The sequence below is a fragment of the Epinephelus moara genome, chromosome 6 (genome assembly GCF_006386435.1).
Source record: "Epinephelus moara isolate mb chromosome 6, YSFRI_EMoa_1.0, whole genome shotgun sequence".
NCBI classification, from domain to species: domain Eukaryota; kingdom Metazoa; phylum Chordata; class Actinopteri; order Perciformes; family Serranidae; genus Epinephelus; species Epinephelus moara.
In genome coordinates, this window is record NC_065511.1 from 9,003,595 (window position 1) to 9,013,215 (window position 9,621).

The 9,621-nt window shown below is 40.4% G+C and overlaps 1 protein-coding gene across 1 annotated transcript in view; it reads right to left on the bottom strand.

Moving 5' to 3' along the window:
• The window catches only part of LOC126392361 (melanocortin receptor 5-like), a 37,967-nt gene extending 33,306 nt beyond the window's left edge, over positions 1-4,661 (bottom strand). Inside the window, exon 1 of the mRNA XM_050047724.1 lies at positions 4,542-4,661. The gene's annotated coding sequence lies outside the window, so the exon portion shown is untranslated. The remainder of the gene's footprint in view (positions 1-4,541) is intronic.
• Positions 4,662-9,621: the final 4,960 nt, after the last annotated feature.

The window sequence follows — 9,621 nt, forward strand, 5'->3', positions numbered from 1 at the left end:
ATATATATATATAAAAGCATAATTATAAGGCTACGAAAACCAAACGAATTTTATTTTATAGCGATTATACACTTATATAAACATATTAATGGGTAGAATATTCAGATTCAGATTCAGATTGACAATAAACCATGCCAAATATTATACACTGGCCCTTTAAGCACCAGGTACTCGCTCTCTCTTGTGTATCACCCATACCTGTCCCCACAAAACAAGGTCAGGGAAGAACCAATTAGCTCATAACCAAGGAAACACAATGACTCCACTTAAACACTGCACATGAAAATACAAATGAAACAATATACAATGTGCTATAAATGACAATGAAATAATTTACTGGTAACTCAATAATGCTGAATCTATTACTACTTAAATATAAATAATGTAGCTACCCATTAATAAATAACACAGTAACTTAAGTAATAAAAATTACCCAAAAATATAATGTATGCAGTAATTATGGTTACAGTACCAACCATGTCATGCTTGTGAGTGCAAAGGCAGGTTGACTTGCCTTAGAATCACCAGAAAGGGCTTTGAAATAGTTGAACGCCACATTTTCTTGCTGTTCTTCAATTAAAATGTAACTTAAGGTTGTGAAATCAACCAGAAGGATGAAAAACTGAAGATCACTCAAGTTTTTGCAGTGTACAGATAGCAGAATAAGTTACACACCTGCTTTCCCTCAAACAAAGATGGCGGTCCTCACGTCTGGAGTGACATTTTTTGTTACTAACTTCCTGTAGGAGGTGAACTGAAAAGGCCCACTATTTAAAGACACAATGGCATCTAGTGGATTTTTTTAGCATAACATACCTAAAGTGAATGGTAGAGATAGCTGAATTAGGAGTTTAGAGTTTAGTTCTACACATTTTTGAATAAAGGTGTAGTGACTCAAAAGGAGCTGATGTCTGAACAGTGCATTAAAGGGTTGTTAACCTATCAATATTTTCACGTGAGATAGCTAGTCACACAGTCAACTCGATAACACCACTAATTTTAAACACACATAATCAGGTTTTAATTTATTCCATCAATGGTGCTTAAGGAAAAAAAAAAAAAGAATTGCTTTTTCACCAGCTGATTAAGAAGAAATCACTAGATTCCCTTTTACACTCCATTTTTCGTGTTTAACTAATAGTATGATTTGATGTATTCAGTTATATTTATAATTTGTCTGATAACCTCTGATTCGTTTAGTCAGTTTCAGGGCACCATGCTCTACATCCGGAAAAAAAAACAAAAAACCTGTATAATTTCAGAAACACTTAATAATGACATTTTATTCTCCAATTTGCACAAATTGAAGGACAGTACTGTTAAATGCCTTCTGTCTATCAGGATCTGAAAGCTCACTAGCAGAGAGAGCTCCTGTCGAGCCTCCTCTCACTGTGGTCTGTACAGACAGCACAGGTGGAAACAGATCTACCACAACCGTCATATCTCAGTCTGCAGCTGATCATGATGTGACTGACTCCAATGACAATGACAGGGACGATAGAAAACATTGATCATGAGGACCTCTTCAAAGGTTGCCATGGCTACATGTCACAAACACAGTGTTAAATGGCATTTTCTTCTTCTTCCTGACATCCCAAAAATGACAGCATGATCACCATTCAAATAATGATTAAAAATTCCTTGGCTTTTAGTCTTATGCTAATTAATTGTTGGTGGCTGCCACCGACAGATTCACTTGGAGGATTATGTAAATTAGACTGCAAGATCATTGGCCATATTTCACTGGAAAATCACCATACCAGCCTGGAATAGTTAGGTCTGACACTATGTCTGTGATCCACAGTAGATTTCAACTGAAACAAATCATGCATTAAACAGAACAGTTTAGTTTCTGATGTATACACATACATATATCTATACATATTCATATACATATAGATGCACTTTGTATGAACATGATCAGAATTATTCTTTTTGACATGGCTGATACACTGAAATACTGAAACAGGCTGCTGGACATAGTGTGATGTAGACATGGAAGTATTCTATAACAAAAAAATGTTTCATTGTTTCAGATCAGATTTGGTGGTATTTAAATTTTCAAAATTAAACACCTTGAATTATAGCTAACAAAACAGGTCCACAAGGGACTAGAAATGATTTGTGTATATGGATAGCCTACAATTTCTGCAATCTTATATATATCACTGATATTATCATGCAATGTAAAATCATCCCTACTCGTCATATTTTGATGCTTGGGCAGAAGCTCCTGGCATCATTATAGTGACAGCCTTTTTGTTGTGTCTTGCGTTGTTTATTAATCAAAGGGGGCTGTTGCTTGGATTTAGGCAACAAAAATACTTGGTTAGGGTTAGGAAAAGACCATAGTTTATGTTAGTCATGTGAGTCGACCACGTGACTTACGACTAATGACTGACTAATGACTGATGTGACAAAATAACTCAATATTGACTTTAGTTTCACAAAGGACACAAACACTGGTTTCCTGGGTCAAAGTCCTGTGCTAGTTAGAGTATAGCTATAGTATATTTTCAGGCTGGTTGGGGTGGTGGATGGGTCACAAAAACGCAGCCTTTCCCCTGGCACCTTACCCAGTAGACGTATAATCGAAACTGTGTAAACTTTGAGTCATTTTAAGGTTTGTTTCTTTTCCTAAACCCCAACGTCCGTAACTTTATGTTAATTAGGTAACTGTACATTAATTACGAAACGTCATTTGTGGGGCACCAATTTGTAGGATATGATACGAACTGTTGTGTGTGCATTTTTGTAGAATATAATACAGACCGTTCCGTGAGGGTATGTTGATATATTGCAAACCAATTGTGAAACTGTTAATAGATGATCAGACAGTAATGTCTGTTTTTGGCTAATGCGTTTAAAGGTCCACTGTGTAGGATTGAGTGGCATCTAACAATGAGGTTGCAAAATTGAAACTTTTTCCGTGTGCTACGTATGTAGGAGAACCATGGCCAACAGGAAATGCAAATGGCCCTATCTGGAGCCACTGTTTGATCTGTCTGTTCAGGGCTAGGACCCGCTCTGTGTGTAGATAGAAACGGCTCATTCTAAGGTAATGAAAACACAATGACTAATATTTTTAGGTGATTATAAACTGATGAAAATATAGTTATGAATATTATATACCATTTCTGCTATAAGATGCTCCCAAATGCTACACACTGGACCTTTAAATACCTGACATAAGGGTGCTAAGGACCCCCAGTGAGAACTGATGCTGTTCTGTGTGCCATTCATGTAAGGTTGTGCAGCTATTTTCCAAATATATTCTTAAAGCCAGCTGTGTCTTATGAGTCACTACTTACATTAGCTTTAATATAGTGACTTGCCACACATCCTTCCACCTGCAGATGCCAGAGCGAAGCATACATACTTCACAATGGAAACCAAATAATAGAACTTTAACGAGACAAATTTTTGTCCCCCCAGCAGGAGACGTGTTTATCAGGAACCAGATTCAGGTCAGTCCGTAAAAAGGCAGATCCGCGTCTCACACCGAGTGATGCTCACTGTTGCTGCTTTGCCACTGTGGTGACTAATCTTTGTGAGAAAACGATATTTTCTCTAGGAAATTATTACAGTGACAATTAGACAGAGGAAGAAAGCATTTCCTGCACAATGTGGGTGGCATCATTAAAGTTTTCTTAATGCTGAAATAATTAGTAGTCTCTCTCACTGTGTTGCTCATTTGCTCCTTTTTTGTGCCACACAGTGTGACACATGAGACTGTGCAGCATCTGGACCTCTTCTGTGTTTGTGTCTGTGAAGTAGCAGAGCTCTCTCTGCACTGTGAAATCATAGCCTCAGCAAAATAATGAATTCATATAACCACGGTGGCCTCATTTCTTTACAGACATCAAGGTTTTTTCTGGCACTATTTTCTTCTGAATAGACATGCTGCACAGCTTTGAATCAATTACAAAATTACAAAAGCTTATAAAACAGTTTTATACCCCATGTGAACTATTCATTTATGGACAGTGTGTGGACAGTGTTGGCTTTGAGTTTTAAGTCATGCAAATACAGGTGGTTGCCCAAAAGGCTTATTTTATCCCATAACTGATGATTTGGAGAGGCGTATCATAAATTCATATAAATATAATATGATTTATAGATTTATATTAGTAACTGTTAGTAGTTGATCTTGTTAAAAGTACTGTCATATTATAATGGTCAGCCAGATTCCCCCAATAAAAAGTAGAGAATACCATCTGAATAATTACAATAAAAAAAAACCTTGAAAGTATCATGCAGCTACAACATGTTCAGTCATGCAAGCCTAAAAATCCTGTCAATTCAATTCAAACACCAGAGACAAACAAACATGAAGTTTCCATACAAATAGCATAGTAACGAAAAAATTAATCAGGTATGGTGATGTCACTAACACTTGAAAGCTAGCCAATGTAATAGCAGCTATTGTAAAAATGGATTGTTCTGAGAAAAATAAAATGCAAAAATACAAAGAGGTGGTGTGATTCTGAGGTGGTGGTAAAAATCCATCAGTGGGGAGACAGAGATAAAGAATGACTCACCTCTCGCTGAGGCTGTGACTCAAATCCTTCCCACGAGTGGCTCAGATACACTGGATGGTGCCTCTGTGGAGCATCAGAACAGTGGATTCATGCTTCGTGAGAGTGGAGATGCTGAGCTGTGAGAGAGAGAGAGCGCCAGAAAGAGAGAGAGCCAGAGAGAGAGAGAGAGAAGCAGAGAGAGAGAGAGGGACTCCCCCCTCAGATCTGACAGTGTGGACACATGCAGCTACTGCCAGCAATTTTTAGCCATCTCCCTCACAGTGGGTTGCAGGAAGCAGCAGCCAAAAGCGCAGAGCTTCCTCCATGTTGAAATCATTCTGTCTGTGACGAGCTCCATCTTAAAAGAATTTAGCGCTTTGATGTGACTTTGTGTAAAATTCTAACCTGCAGCACAGAGAAAAAGGACTGAGTAGGAGGAGGAAGAACACACATTTTAAAGGAATACTTGACCATTTTTACATCAGTTAGCAGAGATGGGGACTCGAGTCATTGTGACTTGGACTCGAGTCGACTCGAGTCGCTGTTTTGAAGACTTGTGACTTGACTTGACAAAAAAATAAAAGACTTGAGACTTGACTCGGACTTGGAAGTTAAAGATTCGGGACTTGACTTGAGACACGATGACTTGAATGACTTGAGTGTTATTCACATCATGTTTTCGGTTAGAATATAAAATTAATAAATTAATTTAAAAAATAATGTTGATTACCGGGTAGGAGTGCAGGCTGAGAATGGCGTTGTCATGATTGGATCACTACCCTGTCAATCAGTCATGCCCTCTCTACGTACCTTACGTGTTTATTGGAGAAACACCCCCGCTTATATCAGATAGGCATCAACATGTCAGCGGGAGGGGTACCAAGAGTCATCATTCTGCCCAGTAAGTGCTTGTCAATTAGCTAATATTATCTGGTTAGTCGGTAGTTAGCTAACGTTAGCTTGATACGATACAGGGGTGGGGTGGGGTGGGGTGGGTCGGTTTGGTGGAACTTGTTTTTTAATTTATTTGCTAACATTAACCCCAGAAAACGTGAGCGAACATTCCGACCGGTTCATCACAAGACCGGCTGTACGTTTTATGAACGAGCAACACAGGGTTAAATGAGCTAAATGGGTGATTTTGGCCGCTGCCTTGGTTAGTGTGTGTGTGTGTGTGTGTGTGTGTGTGTGTGTGCGCGCGCACGCATGGGGGTCGTCCCTGCAAAGTAAACATTGCAGCGATGAAGTCAATGTTTACTGACAGTTACTTATATCTTGTCTTTTCACTTTATTAAGATCAGATTCTGCAGGTAAAATTACAATAATAAGGTGACTTGACTTGGACTTGACTTGACCTATTACAGGACTTGACTTGACTTGACTTGACTTGACATAACCTGTGACTTGACTTGACTTGCCCAAGAAAAAATGACTTGGGACTTACTTGAGACTTGAAGGTTAAGACTTGAGACTTACTTGAGACTTGCACATGTGTGACTTGGTCCCATCTCTGTCAGTTAGCCTACTCACTGTTACTCTGTGTGTTATGTAGAGTTTATAAGGTAAACCTTGTTTTTCTCACATGCCTCTGGTGAACAAAGAATCCAAACATCTGTTTATAAACTCTCACACAACTCATGCAGTATAATCCAAGTGTCAGTTATTCAGTCTTATGATTAGTCCTTCCCAAACAGACAGCCCTTTCTGATGAGGAACTGAACTAAAAGTGAAACTTATCCATACTCTCTTCAAAGCCAGACTCCACTGACAAAAAACGTAATTTTATCTAGCTGAAAACGGAAGCTGCTGGTCAACTGCTGCCTGAAATAGTTAAGCCCCGTTTCCACCAAACACTTTCGGTATAGTACCTTTGGAACCAAAAGTAATCCTTCAGGCATGGTATATAGACCCTACAGCAAACGGCAGGGATGTTCACTGCTCAGTCCAGCACTCACTGTATTTCCTCATCATCGGTGACAAAGATGGAAGCCTGCACCTTGTTTATCGTCCACAGAACAGGGTTGCACACTGACAATTTCAGAACAAAATAAAACAGGCTGCAGTGAGAGTCTCTCTCAATGGGATATTTTTAAAAAGCAGGTTTCTGCATTTAGTCCTTCTCAGGCAAGCTCAGGGATTTAGCGTTGCTGGAGCCCACAAGAACGACACTCAATGATGCTTTTTTTTCTCAAGTGAGGATAAGAATATATGCAGTTCACATAACCCTTCGAAATTAATATCTTAAATGCTTGAAGATCCACTTGGTGGTGGTCAATGTTCAAAGTTGTCACTTTGAAATTTAAGGTGTGCATATGGATTTACATCATCAACTCAGGCATTGAGTAACATTACACGTAAACATTCCAAGTTGCTGGCAGCCAGCCCGGTGAATTTATATTTTTTTCTCAGACTACAGCTGCCGAGGCAGAGAAAAAACCTTACATTTTACTGTTACAGTTTACTAATATATGTAAGACTTGCCATGGTATGAACAGTGGTTATATAAGCCACAGCCACAACTCAGCCCTGAGACAGAGTTACTGCCCTCTATTGACCAATCAACAGACTGTAGTCTTCACAGCTCCACCTATCAGTACCAGATGAGTGTGCAAGGTACCCCAACAGTACCCTGGAAATCCAGAGTTCTCGCTAAAGCACAATTTGAATTTGCTCAGCGAGTCACTCTGGCAATCAGTAATGATGCTCATTACCCATGCCGTTGGAGCCGAGCTGCACCAATCACATCGGTGTATCTGATATAGGCGGGCCAGAGGCGAGCTAAACAGATGACGACAGCGCTGCGACGACGAAGTCCGGAATCAGTCAGTAAACATTGCAAGATGGCTACGGATGAACACCAGTTGTTTGAAACGGCTTTGGCCGCTACAATGAACGAGTTAGACTTGGCTTTTTCTCTAAAAGAGGAACAGAAGACGACGCTCGAGTCTTTCCTTTGCAAGAAGGACGTTTTTGCTGTTTTGCCGATCGGATACGGCAAGAGTCTAATCTACCAGTTAGCTCCGCAGGTAGCTAAGTGTATACGTCACCCCGTGTATTGTTCTGATTGGTTGTAGTGTTATCCAATTGGGTGCAGTGATATTTTCAAATGCATGCTTGGTGCCACCCCTCAAGTTGGGCTATTTGCATTACTCATAGCCAGACCCTAAATCTTTCTAGATTTAGGGTCTGGATTTCCAGGCTACCCCAACAGAGGGGTGACCAAAAATGGGGACGGTTAGGAGCATTGGTACCATCCACAAATTTTCATAGTGGAAACGGAAAAAATGCATGCCACACTGAACTGTACTGTGCTGGACTGCTTGGTGGAAACGGGGCTTTAGTTTCTTTGTCTTTTCTGTGATGTCAGTGTTGAAAGGCTAAGTTCGGATTCATCATCTGCACAATTAACACAGCAAAGACTGCATCGGAATCACAACTCTTCCTACTGGCTAACCCACAACCACAGAATCAACAACTAGCAAGCAACACTTCAAAGCAACTCTTCTATCCATTGATATACTTGTAATGTTGACTGTGGATAGCATAGCATAACTGTACATGGCTACACAGAGCACTGTTTAACTTTAACCAATGCGCATGCATTGATTTGATGTTGTTCACTGAGTTTATTGTTGTGTTTGCTTTATAGTCAGGTAATTGGGTAGCGGGCTTTGCCACACTGCTGAGTTGATGTTAGTATGCTTCACACTGACTCGCAGGTAAACTAACCATCGCCTTTTCTAATCTTCATGCCAGAGAGGAAGCTCAAAGCTTCCGCCTTACACACTTTCTGTTTAGCATTACCATGTGTTAATACAGAACAGAGACACACACTCTCTGTCTCTCAGCCCAGCCAATTCTCATTCCCTAGTCGACGTTTGGTCAGTGATTTTGGCATCAGACACATCCGTGTATGTTTTTGGAGAACTGGATACAGCATTGAATGGGGGGCCCTGTTTGTTCCTCTAAGAGTTGCTCAGTGACACACGAGCCAAAATGGTTCAACTGCCGTAGATAACATTACCTGGATGATCAGGAGATTATCGACACTACTTCTGCATTGTGCAGCCCATAGAGGAAGCACACTGAAGACTTAGGGCAGCCAATGTCAGCCCAGTGGGACCGAGTGTCTAACTTCCGCCAATTGAATAGCTCCCTTCTGCTACCCTAAATGGTGATATAAAGATTTATTTCTTCTTCACTTTTCAAATGTTGTTGGACCGAATGGATCAAGTCCTGATAGTGAAACGTGCCTTTTTCTCGGGGTTGTGATGTGCAAAAAACATGTAGCCACTGTAGCCGGTGTCTCTTTTGCCATGTAATTTTACAGGGGGAAAGTATTTTTCTGGCTGCAGGGCATCACATGCTGGAAACATTCCTCAGAGATTTTGGTCCATGTTGACATGATAGCATCACGCAGTTGCTGCAGATTTGTCAGCTGTCAGATGTGAATCTCCCGTTCCACCACATCACAAAGGTGCTCTATTGGATTGATATCTGGTGACTGTGGAGGCCATTGCAGTTCAGTGACCTCTTTGTCATGTTCAAGAAACCAGTTTGAGATGATTTGAGCTTTGTGACATGGTGCATTATCCTGCTGGAAGTAGCCATCAGAAGATGGGTACACTGATGATAAAGGGATGGACACGGTCAATAATATTCAGGTAGGTTGTGGCATTTAAATGATTCTCAGCTGGAAGAAAATATACCCACACCATTACACCACCACCAGCAGCCTGAACTGTTGATACAAGGCAGGATGGATCCATGCTTTCATGTTGTTTATGCCAAATTCTGACCCTACCATCTGAATCTGCAGCAGAGATCAAGACTCATCAACCCAGACAACATTTTTACAATCTTCTATTGTCCAATTTTGGTGAGCCCATGTGAATTGTAGCCTCAGTTTCCTGTTCCACAGGTGTGGCACCCTGTGTGGTCTTCTGCTGCTGTAGCAAGTGAGTATTTGAGTTACTGTTGCCTTTCTGTATGCTTGAACCAGTCTGGCCATCTCCTCTGACCTCTGGCATCAACAATCAAGACCCATCATTTTACTTGCACCTACAAAGATTATGGGTTATAAAGTAGAAAGGCTGGCAAG